Source organism: Typopeltis vanoorti, chromosome 2, assembly GCF_054136105.1.
Source record: "Typopeltis vanoorti isolate ZY-2024b chromosome 2, IOZ_Tvanoo_1.0, whole genome shotgun sequence".
Classification (NCBI taxonomy): domain Eukaryota; kingdom Metazoa; phylum Arthropoda; class Arachnida; order Uropygi; family Thelyphonidae; genus Typopeltis; species Typopeltis vanoorti.
In genome coordinates this window covers 42,293,883-42,317,589 of record NC_143550.1, presented here as the reverse complement: position 1 = coordinate 42,317,589, position 23,707 = coordinate 42,293,883, and the positions used below count along the sequence as shown (strand labels likewise).

The following is a 23,707-nucleotide window of genomic DNA, read 5'->3' as shown; positions in this document are numbered from 1 at the left end:
TGAGTTATATGAAGAAAAACTAGATTTAGGTAGCGTTGGGAAACTGACTGAAGAATTGAAGCAGATACCACCAGGTAATGAGTATGATATGTACATTTTAAGAGGAGAGGTAGAAAAAGTAATAGAACTGCTAAAACACAAGAGTCCTGTCAATGATAACATCACTGGAGAAATGATTAAATATGGTGGTGAAAGTGTTGTTACAGGTCATCATTTTCGTCCCCAGAGAACGATGGAATAACAAGGTGAGGATTTACAGTCCTAAAAAACTCCTTGTCATCCACTCTTATGTCAGTGCTAGTTACTTTACAATCAGTAGTATCACAATTCATATAAATTCAATTTCAATTGCAAAAAGGAAATATTCTTACTTGCTAAACTTTACCTGTTCCTTAAGCCAAAACTATCCCAATCCACTTCACTTGAATTTTATTATGTGGATTTTATCCTGCCAACGGCTGCGACATTGTAATATATTCACGTGTCTTCTATTATTCCCATCTACTTCCTTACTTAGTATTACTTCTAGCCCCCCCCTTTTTTTTTTTTTTTTTTTTTTTTTTTTTTTTTTTTTTTTTTTTTTTTTGCTGCTAGACAGTCCTTGTTTTGAAGATCTATCTGGTGTGGAAATCCCTGAGCAATCACACACAAATCAATTAAGATATTTATTTAATTTCCAACTGTGCCACTTAATTGATCTAATTTATGTCAACGGTCAGGGCGAGAAGAAGACAAAATGTAATCTTACACTTCTACACAAATATCCTAAAATGCAAGTCGTGGTTCGCTGTTATAATTTACTCCCGCAGGTTCGTTAATTATTTTCTGGATAGTGCATTAGCTTAGGAATTAGAATCAGGCAATTGTAAAAACAAAACATTTATTTTGACTTCAAAGACACGAAGGAATCTGACTACAAAGCATAGAAGGAATGATTAAATACTAACTTAAACAAAATGCACCATATATCACACATTAACTTACTATCTGAACATTATAGATTATAACACTTTACTAGCAAAATTACTCAATCTTATTTATCACAGAATATCCTCTATGGGACAAATATAGCTCATGAGCATGCATAATTGTTATAAGAAGGGTAACACAGTTAATTCAGATATAGTATCAAGCATCCCGAGAATCAGATAACATTAACAGAACAAATTCTTCAAAAAAACTAGACATTCAGTTCACATATAGCCGCCAGTTAACAATTAGCCTCTTTCTTTTTATTTACGATTTCTAGACACGATCGTATCACATACATACTGCAAAACAAAACGAGGGCTTACTTGTTAACAATGTCCCGAGAGGTAGGTTCGATTCCTTAATGATACACATGGCCACCTCTATCAGGTCAAATCCTCGATAGTCTTCCTTATTGTCCGAACTGGAGTTCGGACAATAAGAACTCCACGGCAGAACTCTAGTGCATAATTCTCCGAATTATGCACTGGAGTTCTGCCGTGGCTATCTGCAGCCTAGAGCGAGCGGGCGGCAGAAGTACATCGGCTGCGGGAAAAACTATCATCCTTCTACTCCGGAAGGAGCCTTCATAGGTGCTGGGCTAAAGTCCAGGAAAGGTCAGCCACAGGTTGAAAAAAGCCCTGAACCACATGCTGTATTGCCCTTTTATTCAAATCACAGTTCTTTGTTCTCAGTTCGGAACATTCCAGGATTAGCCACGAGCAATGAATGAACCTACGTCATCGCAGGCCATTTGACCTTACGATCTTTGTGGCACTCGGCGCTAATCCGATTTATGTCTTTTTAAGCTCTTAGTAACATTGCTATAGTGCAGGTGCACTTTTAACAGCATATACATCTTTACAATTCTTTTATTATTGCAACTACATAGTACATTTTTATTTTTTATTATTCTAGACAATAATTTAATTGCAAAATAATTAGCGAAAGTTTGTTAAACAAAACTTATTTCTCGTGATATTTTGCATCCTTTATACTCAATACCGATTAGTATTTCTGATTCTGACAGCCAGTTAACAGACATATACATGCATCGTAGCCTTAGTTGCTCAGCTGTAAAGTCCAACCAACTCCACAATACAACAGAAACCACAGTTCAGTGGACCAACACATCTTTTTTCATTCCTCTAGTGTCTAACTGGTATACCATGCCAGCCATTTTCATCGAAGAACAGGTCGCTTGTTTGGCTTCAGTTCTGGACCCCATTTATGTGCAAAACAACTTTAGTTTCTTCAGTTTGTGTAAAGGGGCCATAGATACATAGGTGAACTGTACTATTAAAATTATTTAATATACTTGTAAGTAATTAATACATTAATATATTTAATGTAAATTATGCATTATTTTATTTTTAATAAATAATAAGTAATGTGTGTAAGGCAGTTAATCCTATCTGCCTTACACACACACTGCTATGCCTGTTGATTGCATATATTCACTAGCAGTATGTCTGTGTTGCAAGATCCAGAACTTCTGAGGATTATGGCTCTGCCACCTTTATATGAAACTAGCTAACTCACCTTTGACTGAAAAGTCCATATAAATATTCTCCATTATCCTTGACAGAACTTCTGTAGCTCATTCAGTAATAATGGGAGTGTTTTTTGACAAGACCTCGGTTCACATCCTGTTGGAGGGTTTTCACCCATCAAAATGCATAAATCAAATCAATGCATGCATTTGATAGACATATGCTAGGCTATGTTGTTTTAATTGCTTTGGTCATAACTCCAAACAAACAAACAATCGAGCACATCATAGACCAAAATGACGTTTCCTTTTCTCTGCAGAGGCTAGATATATTTCTGTGAAATATTGCTCTTGTTTGCCCTGTGTGGCTCAATGAGAGTAATATGTGCCATCCATGGCCCTAGACAGCCCAAAGAAACTGTCGTGAACTCAATTCTTGTCACTGACTAGAGAAACTTTTGCTAAACCTTTTTTTTTTTACCATTTCCTGGCTTAATTGATCTCTTGCATGGGCAAGCAGGGTTTTTTTTCTCTCAGAAACTTTTTTTTTTTGTTTGTTTGTTTGTTTCCTTTAAAATTGACTATAGAACCCACACTATTTTCAGACAGTAAACAGTGTTAGGATTAGGGACCACGAGATGACAGCACTTGTCAGCTGCCTCTCTTCACCAGGTGCTGTGTATAATTAGAGATGGTCTTGGACCAGCTATCTCTAATTGGCTACCAGTGGAAATTAAACTTTCCCCTCGGTCTCCAAAAATTAATTGGGCTAAAAACGGCCTCACCTACTCCCTAAAAGGCATTAACTGATAGCTAGCTGTTCTTGTTTGCATAAACTTGTGTGCGTGTGTGCACGCATGCGTGCATGTGTTTGTGTGTCCTTACTCACAAAAGCATTATGTCTATGTAAAGTTTTGCATTAATTATGTATAGTCTTTATTTAGATAATGAAATAGCAGGAAAAAAGAATAAATAATGGTCATTGTTCCAGATCTGTTATTAAGTTGTATTTTCAATCTTTTATTATGTCACATTTAATTATGAAGATAAGCATATCATGGTATTGACATTTATTGTCATCTCAGTTATTGCATCTAAATGACTCTATTTTTTTCTCTTAATTAAGCTAAAATGATTACAGGGCTATCCTCTATAATTTTCTTGCTTTTTTTTATTATTATCATTCTCAATTTTCTTACAAGTTTTGCACTCACCTTATTGATTGTTTTAGAAATGGGCAGTGCAACATACTGAAAGAGAGAGAGAGAGAGAGATAGGACTCCCAAGCCTGAGTCTTATCCTTCAAATGCTTGAGAACTTTTGAGGCATGCTTCTTTGATTAAGTGTGGCACTGGAATGCAAATGGATATTAACAGAATAGAAAAATGGAAACCATAGAAGTGGTGGAAGGATGGATTGCAATAAACTTTCTCACAACAGGTCTAAAATGTAAGGCAGAAAAAAGAAGGTAGTTTGATGCTTAATTTGTATTTATAGAGCAGTAATTACCATGTTGAAAGATTCATCACACAAAATTGTCCAAGATTTGCCACTATAAAACAATGAAGGGGAAAATCATCTAACTTTATGGTGAATATTCATACATAAAAGAAAAAATACTACTAAATAAAAAGCTTAGAAACCACTTCATTTATCAGAAAGATGCTATGAATTTTCAGTCTCACAATTATGTGATCTATTAAAGCTGTAACACTAATGAAAGAAACATCTTCTACTTGTGTACCATAAATGGAGCAGCTAACTTGGTTTCAGAAATTCTAGCTTTTCTTGTTAAAATTTACTATTGACAACAGAGAAAAAACTCTTTAAAGACACCTAAGATCTATCTAGTCATAATTTATGTGCAAATATGGGCATCTCAGTTGTCAGCAGATAGGGAGTCATCTGAAAAGATTCAGTGACTTGTAACCAAAGCAATAACTAGCTTATGGAATTGGGTTTAAGGTCAGATTGAGGGTATTTATCTTTGAATTTTGAAGAATAAATGGAAGAGAGAATAGATATGATAGAAACATACAAGTTAGTAAAGGGATTTTACAAAATATACATTAGTGAGATTATGCAGATTATGGATGGTCTATAGAGGTAGAAGTTAGTGTCATCGGGAGTCATCTGAAAAGATTCAGTGACTTGTAACCAAAGCAATAACTAGCTTATGGAATTGGGTTTAAGGTCAGATTGAGGGTATTTATCTTTGAATTTTGAAGAATAAATGAAGAGAGAATAGATATGATAGAAACATACAAGTTAGTAAAGGGATTTTACAGAATATACATTAGTGAGATTATGCAGATTATGGATGGTCTATAGAGGTAGAAGTTAGTGTCATCCCTAGAAACTGGTTAGGGGTGTGATTAGGATGCACGTGAGATCCAGGTTCTTCTCATGGCATTGGTGTGTGTGTGGAATGGGTTACCATTAGATGTTATAAATGTGTCTTTGGTAAATGGGTTCAAGTAGCATGTGATAGGTATTTAAGTATGAGTGTCTAAATTGAGCCTTCCCTCACTGGAGGAGCATTCATAATAATGATGCAAGAAACACGTCAGACTTACAACTTGTAGATCTTACTCATCTGCTGAAAACACCAGTCCATTTTTTAATATTATTTTTTGCATGATTAGAAATTTAGAGAATTTAGCAGATAGCTATTATTGATTCAATGGTATACATTCAAGATAGCGCTACTGTTATTTCAGTAATTACAGGCTGTCAAAATACAGAAAGCATTTTGACATGAAATGGAGATGTCATAAAATTGTCCAGTATATCTTTAATGGCCAATTTCTTCAAAGAAATTGCATATTGTTATTGCTACTACTATTATTTTGAAAATATGTGAATGATATTTAAGCCTCTAAACTTAAGTGTAATAGCAGTCAAATACTTCATTCAATTTGTTATGGGAGTAAGTTATCCTTCCATTTTCAACATCATTGGTAGTTTAAAAATGGATGGATAAGGTCAGATAAAGACAACATTTCCAACCAAAAAAGGGAGGTAAGAAACTAGATTTTAGGTATGAAGCTGAGCTGTAAATAGCAGAAAATTATACGTCCAGCACCCTCTCCCAAAAAGGAAAAAAAAAACAGCAGTTTTACCACAGGAATTTTGCTTTAGATCACAACTTAAACATCTGAGAGAGGAACAGCAGAGAAGAAGAGCATCTTGTGGAAGCAGAGAGTTTAGGTGTTGGAAAAGAGGTCAAATGTTGAACACAGAAAATTAAAAAGTATATGTAAATTACAAAGATGTGAACATCCAAACACACTGTGTTATGCATAGGGAGACGACAGAGCCAACCTCCACGTGGTGTCTCCTGGGTAATGCTAATAGGCTCAAAAATAACTTACTGTTATGCCAAGGCAAACTCATATTGCTGCATTTTGCTAAGTTAGAACTTTCCACTCACAGCACTGATACTTAATGTAAAAGGAATATGTTTTTGAAATAACAAAGATCATTATGTATCTTAGCATTCTGTAATTCAATGTAATAATTGTAATTGAATGTAGCCTGAGATAACAGGGAAGTAATTTTGGCTTTCACGGAAAGCCAAATTATAATGTGAATAATAGATGTATGAAAAAGCACAGTACTCAATAATAATAATAATAATAATGAAGAACGTTTATATTGAATAATAGACACATGCTGGGTTAGGATTATTTTGCATTACATCCAAACCAGCTGAGGTTATGAGATAAATGTATTATATTTGTTAATTGTCTGGTATGCTGGCTGATTTGTCTCATTTGCAGGAGGAAAAATTCCTTAGGATAAGGTGGCTAGTCTTATGCCCATTAGAATATTTTGTCTGTACATTGTATGTGCTCTTCGGCCAGTTTGTTTAATATGTGGCTACCACCCATGAAAGTTTTTGTAAACCTATACTACATTAATACGATGGGTGGATTAAGGATTTTTTAATCATTTTTTTACCTGGGACAGTGATCTCACATTAGGTTATGAAATTCATCTCCCACTTAAAGACATTGCAAACATCCATGCCCATTGCAGGATTGATACCCATGACCTGTGGGTTGGGTGGATAACCACCCAGCTAGGCCAGCAGGTTTGTCAGAATCAAACACCCTTCCACCTCAATGTGAAATCAGCTAACTCACATTTAGCTCAAAAGTCCTATAACGTTCTTCATGCCCTGAATGAAATTTAAATCTAGGTGTTTCTAGCCAAGTGACATCAGTAGTACTGACTAAGATATAGAGGCTCTCGATACAAGTCATTCAGAGATGATTATCCATCTTAGAATGAATAGGACAGAAAATAGCTGCATAGGTAATATAGATAGATATATAATCTAACTACATTAATAGTGACTAAACTTTTGCTTGCATAACATATCTTCAAAACATATATTGACAACATAACATTAGAAAGCAGTAAACTGTATATATTAGAAATAATGTTTGACTAAGTTAAAAAAAAAAAAAAAAAGTAATAACTTAATGATGATATAGTTAACAAAAATGAAATACTGTAAAACAGATAGCGTGAAAAGGTATTTTCTCTATATTCCATCCAATCCCATCCCCCCTTTTCATGTTATGCATGTCATGGCCAAGTCAGCTGTCTTTTAACAACCTGCTTAATGCTGATAAGTCAGTTAATCCTATATTCTCCTCTGCTATGTCTAAGTTGTTTGTGTCCTTCTCTGGTTTGCATGGTTGCAGGATGAAAACCCACAGATTCTAAGAGGGGAAAAAAAACCCTACAACCTCCATATTAGACCACTTGAATCACTTTCACTTGAAAAGTCCTGATCAAGGTTCTTTGCATCCTAGAAAGGATTTGAGCCCCAGGTCTTTCCACCCAGAGGACATTATCAATAATGACTGAGCTATGAAGGTTAACATATTTCTTATATATATTTGATATTCAGAAACAGATTCATCATGTGTTGATGACTCGGGCAAGTTTAAACGTTGAACATGGGTTGTTCAAATAGTCCAGTAAATCCCTCTCCAGTTAGCCCATTCTAAAAAATGATTACATACCCATCTTTAAATTTAAAAAAAAATTGCTCTTATTAATTTTCTCAAATAATACCTTGATTTTCTTGGCTCATGGCTAAATGAAGACACTAATCCTATTCCTAGTGACTGATCACATCTGAAAGATGTGTCTCTCTCTCTGTTCTGATGTTAACTCTTCTGTGTATCCATATTATTAACATTTAAACTTTATTTATGTTAACTATGATGCCATTCTTCACATGTTTATACAACAAAATATGTGACTGAAGATGATTTTGGCATATAAACAAAACTACACAGAATTATTGTTCATGTACTATTATATTTAAAATTATTTGAATAATTACATAATCCATATCTGAAATCTTTAAGAAAAATAAAATAAGTATCACACTGACATTATATTGAGAACATGTTTAAGAATGACTACAATTACAAAATAACTATGATTAAAAAAAGACTTTCTGATAAATGAAGCTGTAATAAATAAATGACACTGCACATTGATCCTGATAGTGAAATATCTGGTTAGCATTCCTGTTCATTTAACCCAGTTAGCATTTATACAGTCTTGTCCCGAAGCCTGATTGCTTGCTTGTTTATTGGTGTCTCAGTCAACTAACTAAAAAGTATGCTTCAGATAATGTGTTTGGATAGACTGAGGTAAACTGGTTGATTTTCACAGCAATTTGAGTTAGAAGGTTCTGTTAGGAGGTTGGAGATCCAGCAATGCCTTTTTCTATACAGTATTTTTTTTTTAATTCTCTAGTGGTAAAAGTAATCATCCAGTTATTCACTATATTCATTCTTGATCTTATTGTGCCTCAGACAACAGGTAAACGACGTTTCTCCCCTCTGTAAAATTCTCATAATTTCTTTCTTGTATATGTTTAACAAAAAGATACTTTTTGTTCATTTTGAATTATGCAGCAAAGACATGGAGATTAACAAACAAACACACACAAAAAAAGACATGAATAAGAATACAAGCAATGGAAAGAACAATATTGGCAAAAACAGGGAAAGAACAATAAGAAATGTGGACATTTGAACTAAAAAGTGTTGAAGAAATGCTTATAAATTCACTTGAAGTGGTTTGATCATCTAATGAGAATGAACTTAAAAAGAATACCAAGAAGAATGTATGAAAGGAAATTGAATGGAAGAGACCAAGAGGAAAACTGCATAAAAGGTGGAAAAACCAGATAAGAGATCTAGAAAAGCGAAACCTGAATAAGACTGGCATAGTATTAATGAAATAAGAATTTTTGGAGGATAGAAAGAAATAGAGAGATTTGATCTGCCTGACCTGACAGTTTCTTTCAGAACCATTTTTGCTAAACTAACTTGTGTATGTTAATTTTGGTTAGAGACATCCTTCATGTTGTATATTAATAATCAGCTTGCTACATAATACATTAAGCTGGCTTTCTTCATCAGTGCAGTTACTAAAAACAGTTCCCTTTTTCTAGTGGATTGCTATAAACACATTAGTATCATATATTACTTAATATTGGGCATGTGCTTTTATCATATAGACAGAGATGCATCTTTGGAGTCAATTTAAGAAAGTATTTGCTTTGCAAATGTACAGGAAGGGGTAAAATTATTTTGGATAACAAGGATTTTCTAGGATCACAACATGTAGATTCTAGTGGATTTTAGACCATGAAATTTAAAAAGAAATGCATTTTTATCCATTATTTTTTCAGGTTTATTCATTACAATATGGCAAAACATAGCTTACTTAAGTACTGCATAGTAAGTTTTTAAAAAAATTGAAAATATCCTGAAAATACTTCAGGTGCAAATTTGTTTACTTACACTTGGATAAAGGATTAAACCAAGTATATAATTTCTTGTTATCTTTAATTTATAATATAACCAAGTGGGGGGGAAAAAAACTTTCAACAACTGTCTCTAATCCAGAGTATTTTAATAATAAGGTGTGACACCTTTCGACAACTCGCATAGAAAAATATGATTTCTGCATTGCTTCAACCTTGGTATCACCTCCAGGTCTGGCTCCCAGTGATGAGACCTCAATAAAGGTCAAAACCAGCCTGGGTAGTGACCCTTCCCATAATGCATAGCTTATACATGTCTGCAAGGATATGTGCTTTGCATTATGGGATACTAAGGCAAGTGATGTGAAGTCATACCACCTTTACCACGAGTTGCCCCAGTCCTGAAAATACTTCAGGTGCAAACTTGTTTGCCTATGCTTGGATAAAGGATTAAACCAAGTATATAATTTCTTGGTATCTTTAATTTAAAATGAATGACCCTGTTTCCAATCCCAATTCCCATAGCTCTACATGAAGCATTCCAGTGTTCCAACACTGCATCAAGGTAAATCTTAAAATAGAGTAGATGACATACCACATCTCTAACCTTCTAGGTATAATTTTACTTAACAATCTACTCCTGTAGGCCAGCACACTACTAATGCCTCTGTAATTTGATGGTCCTTCTTATTACTCTTTTTAAAGATGGGAGTTAATGATTACTCATCAGGAATCACTTATCTTTCTAGAAATTGATTTAGCAACTGGTCACCTCCATATATCCACAATTCCATGGGTATTCCACAACTCCTTCTGAGGGCCAGCTGCCTTCCCACATGACCTTGCCAAGGCATTCACATCTCATCTTTCAAAAACAGATCAATCAGGTCCTGTATCCTCAAATCCACCATCTGTGTCTTTTTCAATGCATTCCTTCCTATTTTCTATCAAAAGATGCTTAAGTGTGGTTAGGAACACCAACACTGCAAGCTAATGAAGCGATATTTCACGAACTGTGGTTTATTCATTGATATCTAATATTCACAAGTAACAACTGTTACTTGGTAGAAGTGTGAGTGTGATTTCACAAGTTGTGTATGATCCTCGTTCACGATTTCAATACAGCACTGTGAATGTGAAATCAAATCACATCACAACACATTACGCGTACCATGAGCTACTGACAGTTTAAAATTATTGATATGAAAACTCCACGGTATCAATTTGTACTGTGAGTGAATCACAGTATCGCTCATCACTACATCACTGCTGCAAACATGCAAGTCACCGTTATGGTGGAAATTAAACTATAGCTGAAAGCAACGCCATCTGGGAAAAATGTGCAGATTTCTGCAGAAATTGATTTGAATGAGAGGAAATAAATTCGAAAATCAGTGTTGCCACCTGAGAAAAAACCGCAAATCACGGGAAATAACGTCCACATCAAGTTGTTAATGGTGGGAAAACAATATATCATAAGAATAGGCCTTAAGACGAGACCAACGGAAAATGACCTAAATTGCGGGAACGGTCATTTATGTCATTATATATATATGTGTGTGTTAAAGATACCAAGCTATTTTAAACCTGGTTTTACTCCATTTCCAGTTTAAAATAGCTTGGTATCTTTAACATTTATTATACCCATTATTAAACTTTCTACACACACACACACATATACATATATACGCACACACACACACACAGTAAAAACAGGTTTTTACTGTATGTGTGTGTGTGTGTGTGTGTGTGTGTGTGTATATATATATACACACACACACATACACAGGTAACCCTCATATAACGCGGATGTTAGGTTCCTTAGAAATGCTGCGTTATATAAATCGTGTTATGCAAGACTTAGATCACATAGAAAAAGTAGGGTTAGGTTCCGAAATCATTTATATTTTAAATTATATAAACAACAATGACATATCCAACAAAAACAACATTTTTTTTAATTCAGGTAATTCATGTAAGTTAAGAAAACATAAACTATGAGTCAAATACTTAGTATAAAATTATAAAAATTACAAATTGTACATAAATTTCATTGCACATAATGCATAAATGTTTTAGACAATAAAATAAAGCGCATATTTTAATCGTCATCACTGTCTTCAGAAATAACATTTCGTAGATGTTCTTTAAGTGGCCAGAGGTCGTCGCCACTTGAAATCTCTTGGACATCATTTGTATAATTCTCATTGCATACTTCAGCTGGTTTAGTCATCAAGAAGTCAGTAATAAGACTTTGCTTTCCACTATGCTGCAGTTTTTTTTATTAAGTTTCTATTCATAATATGGCACTAAACAAATATCCAATTGTGTCGTGAATTTTCCTGAGCGCTCTGTTGAGGGATCATTATCCGTAAAATAACTTCCTAACTTTCTTGCCAAGTCCAATCCTTCTGCTAATTTCTTTAAATTGAATTCTTTAACGGATTCATCACAATCAGAATCTTCTGCAGAATTGTACCAGTTGCTCCTCATTTAAATCTGTTTCTCCATCAATTAATTCACTAATTTCGTTTTCAACCATATCGCAAAAGCCCTCTCCACCAGAAATGTGTGCATCATTTATTATACAACGTAACTCAGCTTCCACTGAAGGTACGAAATTTTGGTCCAGAACGGCTTCAGGCCATATTTTTTTCCAGCAAGCATTCAGCATAGAGGGTTGTAATTCCTTGATGGACAGATAAATAATTTTCACACAATTCAATATTGAAAACTCTTTCCACGCTTGAGGCAGTGTCATGTTTGTATTAGATTCCCTTTTTACCTAAATTAATTGGAATGTTTGCCGAATATAATATGACTTAAATGTTATTATTCCTTGGTCGAGTGGTTGAATAAGTGAAGTAGTATTAGGCGGCAAAAAAGTTATTTTAATATTCGGATGGCTTAAATTTGTTGGGTGGCCTGATGCGTTATCTAAAATTAGTAGAAATTTGAAGTCCATATTCTTTTTCTTTGTGTAATTTTCTACATCGGGTACAAAACACTTGGAAAACCAATTTTCAAACATTCTAGCTGTAACCCATCTTTTTGTTGGCCTGCCAATAAACAGGTAGGGTGGACTTGTTGAGCCCTTTCATCGCACGAGGATTTGCGGATCGGTTAATAAACAAATCACCTGATGCATTACTACATAACAGTAGAGTAATTCTATCTTTGGAAACTTTGAATCCAGGAGCTGATCTTTCATTTTTCAAAAGGTGCGTTTTTGCACTTTTTTTCCAATATAACCCGGATTCATCCACATTGAACACCTGGTCTGCACTGTGACCACCTTCGTTAATGATTTTTAAAAGTTCTGCTGGGCATTTCCAGGCAGCTTCAATGTCTGCTGATGTGGATTCTTCCTGGATTTTAAGATTATACAAAGAAAATGCTTTTTAAAGTTTTTGAGCCAAACCTTACTGGCACAAAATCCATGCTGAGAGATTTCTTCTGAAGAATCTTGATCAAGTTCTTTTAAATGTTTATAAACTTTGAGAGCTTTTTGCTTAAAAATGGTGTCCATCCAAAATTTTCTTTTGGATGGACACCAAAAGAAAATTCCTTTGGTGTCCATCCAAAGGAATTTGCTTTTGAGTGCAGTCTTCTATCCAAATCATTAGAGATTTCTCCATGTTTTTCTATTAGAATATCGCAAACACGAGCAACGCGCTTTGCACTTGCCGCTGACCCAGCAATAACACTTTCTCGGATTTTATGTTCATTTTGTTTGATTGTTCGAATTGTTGATTCATTTAAATTCAGAGTCCTTGCAACAACTCCTGGTTTTTCTCCAATTTTCAACCAATCCAAAATTTTTTTTTTCTTCAAGAGAAATGAATTTCCTTTTCAATGTTGGTTTTTTTCCCTTTCGTTGCAGTTTTAGTTGCCATTACAATAAAATAAACTTTTACATTAAAAAAAGCATTACATATGTATCTAACTCACCAGAAAATAAACTGCTCAGCTTGAGAATAACACACTTATGATTTTTAATGTGCTTTCCTAGCAGAAAACGAAGGCTATTTTCAACAATAAACACTCTATACAGTAAACCCTAGATGGCGAACTTATGGCACTCGTGCCAGAGGTGGCATGTCAACAATTTACAAGTGATATCCTTTTATACGCTTATAATTTACTCAACTTTTTATATTATTACAATACATTTTAAAAAGTTCTAAATTTTGTTTTACACACGAGAGCAGCTATAAAGACTTGCGTATGATTGGTGCGGTATTAACAAAAGATCGCCGACCCAAAGACAAAGGCAACCGATAAGTGTTGAGTTGAAATGCTAATTCTCTTCAATCGAATTCCATAACATCTGAAACTGTAATAACAACCTTCACTATTAGTTTTAACACATTCACAACATGGTGTCATTTATCATTCCGACGGTACTTCTCATTACTAACTGGCTCAACTCGCACGTTTCAACACTTGGTTGAATTTTATGGCTTCTTGTTTGCGTTTGAGGTGGCAGGCGAACTCACACATTCATTATATGGCATGTTGCAATTCTTGGTGGAATTTTATTTTAAGTTAGCCTTTGTGATCTGTCATAATGACATCGAGAATTTCAAATGCAATAAAACAAACACTTATTTCATAATTGAAAAATTTGACAATAGTTTTTAGTTGGATACTGTGTTTCAGAGAAACATGTGGTTTTGCTTAAGTCTATGCAGCATATCTTCTGTGAGAGGGGGGGGGACGTGATTTATTAGTTGGCGCCGTTTTTATTTCATCCGTCTCTAATTGCACTATTTGTTGAGAATGACACAGACTGCAAAAGCCTCTATACAGTACCTTATTCAGTGATACAATAAAACTAAATTCAATACTTATAACTACTTGCGCGATACAGGCAGACACAAATTTAACGAAGATAAAATTTGATTTTTAAGTCCCGCGGTGAAAAATATATGAAAAAGTAAATAAAGGGTTACTAGAAATTGTAGACCACATTACATCGAGACCGCATTGTATAAGTACCACATTATACGAGGGTTACCATATATATATATATATATATATATTTATTGTCTTTTTAATTTACATTTTACATAATCCAGAAACCCTACTCTAGAGACCAAACATGAAACTTTTTCAAGCCTCCAATAAATGGGGCAGTGGTCTCACACTGGGCAATGTGTGGTAAGATTTCTGTGGTTGGATCCCTACAGGCTAGGAGAAGGTGTACTCCAAGAATGAAATTCTGGTCTCATAGTTTGGAGGATTGACCCTTTGGTCAATCCTCCAAATCCTGGCAACTTGTCTCTTGTAAAAAAACTCACTGCTATGTATGTTTGGGTGAAAAATAGAAATGGACAAAAATTCAGGAAACAAAATTGGCTGCGAACTTAGATATATGGAGCATGGAACATTCTTCTTCTTTCACTGCGCGTTATTTCCGCTTTCTATGCGGGGTCCGCATGCTACTTAGATGAGACTTGTTGTTAGTACCACTCCCAACCGACCTGTCGCTGGGGGGAGGAGATATATTTTTGACTGTAACAGCGTATGTTCACGGGACCGGTTTGCCTGCTTGCGGGATGAAAAACACCAGATAAACTGGCGGAAAAACTTACTGCCTGCGCCCAAGACTGGCTAACTTGGCTATGGCTGAGGAAGATCCTCAAATTCCTTGCGTCTTCGGCAGGAATCCAACCTGGGACACTCCTTCCCCAGTCATATGGTTGCGAAGCGTAAAGCCACTAGGCTAACCGTGCAGACATATGGAGTATGGAACATACAGAGTTTAAATGGAAAATAAGGAATAGTATTAAAAGAGGTTATAACAACAAAAATTTAGCTTTAGTGGTTCTGACAGAAACAAAAAAAAAGAAAGGTTCCAGATGTGTGATTCAGAGTGGTTACATACACATCTGGGGTCTCTTTGTGGATAATAGAAAAAAAAAAAAAAAAGAAAAAGAAAAACCTCTGTTAAAAGCTGGGAGGAAGTTAGTGAGTGGTTATTAAAAGTAGAACACTATTTATGGAGTGGAAATATTATCATAGGAACATGTATTCCATCTGATACAGATGAAAGATGAGTATTCTGTGCAGTTGAGTGAATTGTTGGAAATGTGTAGAGATAAGAGCTTTTTATCAAGCTGGCCTGGTTTAGGTCTATGAGAGCAAAAAAGCTCTTATTTATCTCTACACATTTCCATCAATTCACTCAACTGCACAGAATACTCATCTTTCATCTGTATCAGGTGGAATATATGTTCCATCATCATCATCAAATTCCTGCCATGTACCCTCAAGGGGTGTACAGGATATGACAGTACTACATGAAAAAATTACATCATTACTAACTTCCTATCTACAATTTTCCTCCAAATCAGTCTGTTACTTGTCAAGACTCCAACATTATCAGATCTTATATTTCTATCGTCTAAGGCACATTGTACCGTATCAATCCACCTATATCTTGGTCTTCCTCTGGGTCGTTTTCCTGCCAACCTGGCAGAGAACACTTGTTTTGCTAATCTTTCCTCTCCCATTCTATTTAAGTGACCATACCATCTGAGATTAGCTCTGCTAATGCATTCCTGGATGCTGACAATGTCAAGTTCTTTCCTAATATCCTCATTTTTAATATGATATTGCCATTGATGCCATCTGTTCACGCCTCTAATCTTTCTCAGGACTCTCATATCTGCGGTCTCTAGTCTTTGGTCAAGTGTTTTACTTCTGACCCAGCTCTCAGATCCATAAGTTAAAATTGGTTTGAACACAGTCTTGTATACAGCTAATTTAGTGTTCCGACTAATTTCTTTCTTATTCAATTGACTTCCCACGATACCAGCTTTGCTGATTCTGTTGTCTATTTCTATATTTAGTTTACCATCTTCAGTAAAAATTGTGCCTAAGTAGCTGAAATGTTTTACTTGTTCCACAGGTTCTCCATTCACAACACAGTTGACATTTTCAATGATTCTGCCTATTTTCATTGTCTTTGTCTTTTTATTGCTGACCTTCATACCATATCTATTACAACAGCTATTCAATTTAGTCAGAGAATCTTGCAGACTTGTAGCGGATTTATTTAGAAGTATAACATCATCCGCATAAAGCAAAGAGCTGACATTAACATCTCCAATTTTGATATCAGGTTTAATACCACATTCCTTCATAATGTGATCCATATAGATAATGAATAACAGAGGGGATAATGTACATCCTTGTCTCACACCAGATTTAACATTAAACCATCTTCCTGTACTTCCTTCAATTCTAACTGCTGACTCACAACTCAAATAAAGACTAAGTATTGCTTGATATAATGCCCCATTGACACCATATAACTGCAGCATATTGAATAGCTTCTCTCTTGGCACCTTGTCATATGCCTTTTCCAAATCGACAAAACTTAAATACAGATCTTTGTTATATTCCCATGCTTTCTCGACTATTTGTCGTAAAATGAAGATCTGATCCTGACAGCCTCTATTTGGCCTGAATCCAGCTTGTTCTTCACCAAGCTTTTCTTCCACAATTCTTCTCAACTGTTTCTCAAGTATACTTGCATAGATCTTGCCAGGAACACTCAGTAGGGAAATACCTCTGTAATTCTCACATTCAGTTTTATTTCCCTTTTTATATATGGGTACTATGAGAGCTCTACTCCAATCATCGGGAATTCGTCCCTCTGTCCAGGCTTTCTGAACTATGCAGTGCAGCCACTGTAAGACTCTTATACCACCATACTTCAGCATTTCTGGTCGAATATCATCTACTGCTGCTGCTGCCTTTCCACATTTCAAGCCTTTGATGGCTTTTTCTACTTCAAGTATGGATATGTATTCCTGACTGCATGCCTGGTCAGTGTTTTTTATCACTGTGCTATCATCACTGCTTGTTTCATTTAGCAGTTTTTCAAAGTAATTACTCCATACTTCAAGGATATCTTTTTCTCCTGTTTTCATTTCACCTTTATCATCTCTAATTCCTTTTACAGTACTCTTTCCTCCATTCCTCCTAAGCTTCTTCAACAACTTCCAGAATATTTTGCCACCTTCTTGATATTTATGATACCTATGATAATATTTCCACTCCATAAATATTTTGTTCTATTTTTAATAACCACTCACTAACTTCCTCCCAGCTTTAAATAGAGGGTTTTCATTTCTTTTTCTTTTTTATCCACAAGGAGACCCCAGATGTGTATGTAACTGCTCTGAATCACACATCTGGTACCTCTTCTTTTTTTGTTTCTATCAGAACCACTAAAGCTTGATTTTTGTTATTATAACCTCTTTTAATACTACTCCTTATTTTCCATTTAAACTCTGTATGTTTCATATCTCTAAGTTTGCAGCCAATTTTGTTTCCTGAATTTTTGTCCATTTCTATTTTTCTCCCAAAGATACATAGTAGTGAGTTTTTTTACAAGAGATAAGTGCCAGCCCTTTGGTCAATCCTCCAGACTGTGAGACCAGAATTTCATTCTTGGAGTACACTTGCTCCTAGCCTGTAGGGATCCAACCACAGACAGTACCATAAATCTTGCCACACAGAAACCTTAGCTTCAGGGAGCTCTACCCTCAAAGGATTGTCTTCACCCTGATTATGGACTCCTTTTATCCATAAAAAAAGAGCTTAAGGTATGAAAAAGATCCTTCAACTGCTGTAATAGCATTGGAGTTGGAAATAGGAGATTGCCAGGAGAGCGAGACCAGTCAAGAAAGGTAAAAGAAAGAGTCCATACTCAGCTAGGGGACCCTAGGGATGCCACTACTCTTATTATCAAGATACCCCCCCCCCTCAATCCGGTATATTTATAAATGTATGCTAGTTCTGTTCTCTCTCTCAGAGAACTCTGATCTCTAGAAATCATGTTTCTGTGGGTGGTGGATGGGTGATGATTGCTGACAAAAAAAAAAAAAAAAAAACAGATCTGACACACACACACACACACACACACACACATATATACAGGGTGTTCGGGATAAATTTGACAGTTTCGTAAGGAAAAAGAAAATCTTCTTTGTATCTATTAAATTTAATGAATTGACAAAAAAAACATTACAGGCAGAGTTAATTACAATACTATCAACAAGATTTACTCAAAATAACCACCATTAGCATCGATCACAGCTTCAATTCTGCTTCGGAACCTCGAACAAGCTGATGCTACAGTCTCCCTGGGAAGGGCCGCAAAAACTGTTTTAATTTTATCCATTAACTGGGCTTTTGTATTACTAGAAGTGCGATTGGTGTCTTTTTCAACTGCGCCCCATACAAAATAATCCATGGGGTTAAGGTCTGGGGAGTTTGGAGGCCAAACATTTGGACTGGTGAAGTCGTAGAAATTTTCAGACAACCATTTTTGACTTTTCCCAGAGGTGTGGCAAGGGGCCGAATCCTGCTGCCATACATACGGCCTACCATTGGCTACCCTTGTTATCCAGGGCTTGACTACAGTTAGCAACTCCACGAACAAAGCCCGAATTCCAATGCCAGGGTTCTTCAACACCTGTTCCTGCAGATTTGCGAGGAATTCTGCTGTACGAACGCAATCAGATCGTCTGCTAGGGATCTTTCTTCTTGCTACATCCTCGTAGTCACCATTGCAAGTCTCTAGTTCATGCCTGATTGTTTTTACTGTATTCAGGGAGCATTGGGCAGCAGTCGTAATATCCTTATTTTGATGGCGGGCACGAATCATCATGATACAAGTTATTCTCTTCCATGATTCAGGTGGGTTCCAGCTATCCATCCTTTCTGACATCTTGTATATGAATGAAGAAGGGTCCAAACTTTTAAATGAAGAGAAGTGTGTGTTAATACATGTAACTTACGGAAAAATATAATTAATTATAAATATGTCAAATTTATCCCGAACACCCTGTATATATATATATATCATTATTTCTCATCAGTCATGCTACAGGTGAAAGGCCAATAGGGAAAATATCACCCGTTGTTCAGAAAAGGATTTGCAGGATATCCCAAAGCAGTTAAAAAAATATGTTCTGGTGATATTGTAGAATCATATTGGCAACACTCAGAAAAACTACTGTAAGCAACATCAATGGGGAACCAGTTGCAGTAACATTACATAAAACACTTGATTATTCTAAAGAATAATCTCGATATTGGAATGGGGTCTCCCTGATTTACCAGATAAGATATGTTCAGAGCTTAAATTCATGATACATAGGTAATTCATGATACATAGGAATGGTAGTCTGGTTCCAGCCAGGAAAATTATCTCTACTTTTGATATGCACCTCCAACATCTGTAATAGCCATCTCAATTATCCTGTTAGACTTCACACATCTAATCTACTATGATGCTTTAAATGTCAAAAATATGGGTATGACTAAATTACCTGCCGTGTCTCTACCATCTCTTCCTGGTGTGATCTTAAAGAGCAATGTTAAATCTTGCTCTGTGGGGGGGGGGGTAAAAAAACTAAGGGGAAAGTGGAAGGATGAAAAAGAAATACAAAAGATTAAGATTGAGTAGAACATCTCATAATTAGGATAAAGAGCAAGCTTACCACCACAACACCTGTTCTCTTATTCTTAAAAGCTGGTAGTTAAGACAATCTCAGATACAATGCATACTTTGTCTACTCACCATCCAATAATTTCATCATACTCAAACTTTATTATCATGAGTACTTCTCTTTAGAATGTTAATTGTGCAAGCTTATTAGTCTCATTCCTGAAACAACTAAAATAATCCTGCCAAGTGGGAAACCAACAAAAAAATCAAAAACTATGAGGCACCTCCAAAGAAAAAAAAAATTGTTACTTCTGTATCCAGTGAATCCAAAGTAAACCTAAAAATAACATACTGATGATGTATTAATTTTTTTTTTTTTTTTTTCTGTAGAAAGAAATGGATGCTGGGCATCTATACTTCTTAAATTCAAATAAACATATGCCAGATGAAGATAAGCCCTCAGCCTCTCATAATGCAAAGAAATAGGGAAATTCTTACGGTGGAACTGTCATGAAATTCCTCTGAAGCCTCCAATAAGTGGAGCAGTGGTCTCACACTGGACTATGAAATTCATTTCCTACCTAATTACACTGTTTTGTTTATTTACCACCAGGTTCTGAATTAACTCAGTCTGACCCTGATAATCGTATATTCTAATTGCCTTCTCATATACTTCTTGTGAGCAACTTTAATGAATGCAGTACAATACTCTGTGTGGTAGTGCCAATATGAATAAGCAAGACTAGATTGTTGAGGTTATGCTTGATTACAACCTATCTCTTCTTAATAATGGACACATACCTTCTTTCATATGCCTACTCTCATAGTCTGCAATAAAACTTAGTCTGCTATTCTGCAACTCTTCCATTGTTTATGTAGTCTGTCAAAGAGAGATGTATGAAAGTGATCACTTTCCTACGATTTCTAGTATATCTTCACAGGACCCACATGCCCTTACATGGATGCCCAAGTGGAAAACTACACAGGCTAACTAATCCTCTTCATATGAATCTTGAAAAATTTAATCCTGACACAGTTGAAAAAATGCCTAACAGTTAAGCATGTAACAGGTTGTTGTATTGTCTCAGCAGCAGCAACAACATTACAATTCCAAGTACATCATCTCAATTTCCACTCTGTCTGAAACCATGGTGGAACACTAAAAGCTATGCAGATAAAAAAGATCAAGAAAGATAATGGGGTATGTTTTTGAGGTACTGTACCATATCATTTGTCATGGTTTTTAAATGTACTTGGGCCAAAGCAAGTTATATTAGATGCAGAATCAAAAACAATCTTGAATCCAGTTGACATCATCAGTCAATCACAATCAGTGTAAAAATGGTATAGAATAAAATCCCAAAACTGAAAGGGTTATGAAACACCATTTATCTCTTCTTGAGGATAATATATATATAGTTTCTCAACTGAAAGTTACTATGAAAAAGGATTTGCTAGAATCTCAGTAGGAGCTTTATATTTTTATACTTCTGAATTTTTGATATTCAGAAGGATACAAATGAGGCTAATTTTCTCTTTATAAGCTCGAGTCATGCATATAACTGTTAAGGAGAAACTGAAAAGTGCTGATAAGAGTGATAGGATGTAAGCCATCCTATCACTCTTATCAGCTGTCTTTGCAAGATCATGAGAAAGTGGTTAATGTCAGACCTCTTCCGATATTAAGAAAGTAAATGATCTTTTCTCCAACAGTGGCTTACATAGACACCAATCAACATTAAACCATTTGAGTCGTTTAAAGATGTCTAGCCTCCGTAGCTCAGTCAGTATAGGTGAAGCCCTTTGGTCGGAAAGACCTGGATTATTCCCATCAGTGACGTGAGGAACCTTTATCTGGTCTCTTGCGACGAAAGGTGAGTTAGCCAGTCTTACGAAGATAGGGGTTTTTTTTCACCCGGATACTCAGGTTTTTCATCCTCCAGAAGAGAGAAACCAGCCCTATGAACACATGCTTCTACAGACATAGGACCCCGCCAGGAATAAGGAGTAACCAACCTATTCCGTAGAATTTCAGTTCTGAATACCTATATGATAAAAAGTGTAGATCTATGCATGGGCGTAAATTAGGATAGGATAGGATAAGAAAGATGTTGTAAGCGTAGGTTTCTGTGGTTTAGCAGTTCATAAAAGATTCCGGTAATTGGACCACATGTTTATTAAGATAAATAATATATAAAAAAAAAATAGATAAAAAAAAAAAAAAAAAAAAAAAAAAAACGCCGTTTCGTAAGTCGTTTGACTTACATCTTCAGGGATCGAAGGTAACTAAAAGTTTAAACACAAGAAATGAGAAATTACTCAAAATAGTTCATTCTATGCAGTTTTGGCCATCTGACTCTTCATTAAATTAAATATCCAAATGCAGATTCAGTTCAATGCTAAGTTTGAACAATGCTGGATGCTGTCACGTTCTGTTGTTCACGTTCACATTGTCCGAGGTCTGACTTGGGTATATTTTTTATCAATGCTGACCAAACTTGGTATAGAATTAGGCCCTGGTTTTTGTTGCATTGCGTTGGAATTCTAAGCATGTTTGCGGCTTCTTTAAATTTGCTTATGTAACAATTTTGTTCAATGTGAGACATGTTTGTTTTTTGCCAGCGTACATTATGGCCAGTGGAAGTTGTATGGTATTCTAGGCCTGATTTGTGTTCTCTTCTTTTTGGTGTTCAGTCATGCATAAAATTTTTGAATTTGGCAAAACACCTCACCAATATGATTTTACCACACATAGGAAAAACAATATCTTTCATTAAGAACAGTGCACATTTTATTGAGAAGGTAAAAGATATATGCATAGGACCTTCAGACATCTTAGCAAGTTTGGATGTAATCAACCTGTTTACAAATGTTCCCAGAAATTAAACAGTGAATCTCTTTGAAGACCTTTTTCCTCCGGACATCATAGAACTCTACTTTTTTCAAGTATCAAGACAAATTTTGGGAACAAAAAGAAGGACTGGCTATGGGCTCCCCCCTCTCCCCAGCTTTAGCTAACCCATATATATGGAACATTTTGATAATAATGCTTTAAACAATTATCATAAAAAACTGAAAATTTGGCTACGCTATGTAGACGATATTTTCATCATATGGCCAGGATCAACAGAAGAACTAACTGCTTTCAAAGATTACCTGAATAATATACACAACAACAAAAAATTTACTTTGGAACAAGAAGAACATAAAAAACTTCCCTTTCTTGATATCCAAATAAAAGTCAATGAAAAAGATAATAAATTATCCTTCTCCATCTATAGAAAACCCACCAACACAGGAAGATTTCTTAATGCGACCTCACACCACCACCCCTTGCAAAAAATAAGTTTAATTAAAACCTTGAGGGACAGAGCTTATAATATTTCCAGCAGAGAAATGAATAATTTCAATATTTAACACAGATCCTCAAAAAAAATGGTTATGAACCGAAGACAATAAAAAGAATCCTCAACACACCTACTACAAGCATCTCACAAAAGCAAGATTTCAGGAACACAATCATGCTTCCATACATCAAGAATGTTACAGACAAAATGGCCAAATTACTAAACAAACATATAACATCAAAGTTGCTTTTCTACCTCTGGAAAAAATTTCAAGATTTCTACATCCCCCCAAAACCTGCACATCATCCTTTAAAAAAAACCAGGCATTTATAAAATTCATTGTTCCTGTGGCATCTGCTACATAGGCCAGATCAGGGGAAATTCACATGAATGAACACCAAAAAGACATGCAAAAAAGAAGAGAACACAAATCAGGCCTAGCATACCATACAACTTGCACTGGCTATAATGTACTCTGGCAGAAAACAAACATGTCTTACATTGAAAAAAATTGTTACATAAGGTTACATAAGAAAATTTAAAGAAGCTGCAAACATGCTTAGAATTCCAACACAATACAACAAAAACCAGGGCCTAATTCTACACCAAGTTTGGTCAGCATT

The 23,707-nt window shown here is 35.4% G+C and overlaps 1 protein-coding gene across 1 annotated transcript in view; it reads left to right on the top strand.

Annotated features, from left to right (window-relative positions):
- LOC150108966 ((E3-independent) E2 ubiquitin-conjugating enzyme UBE2O-like) overlaps positions 1-23,707 on the top strand; it is a 360,964-nt gene that overhangs the window by 324,783 nt on the left and 12,474 nt on the right. The gene's annotated exons all lie outside the window — the stretch shown is intronic.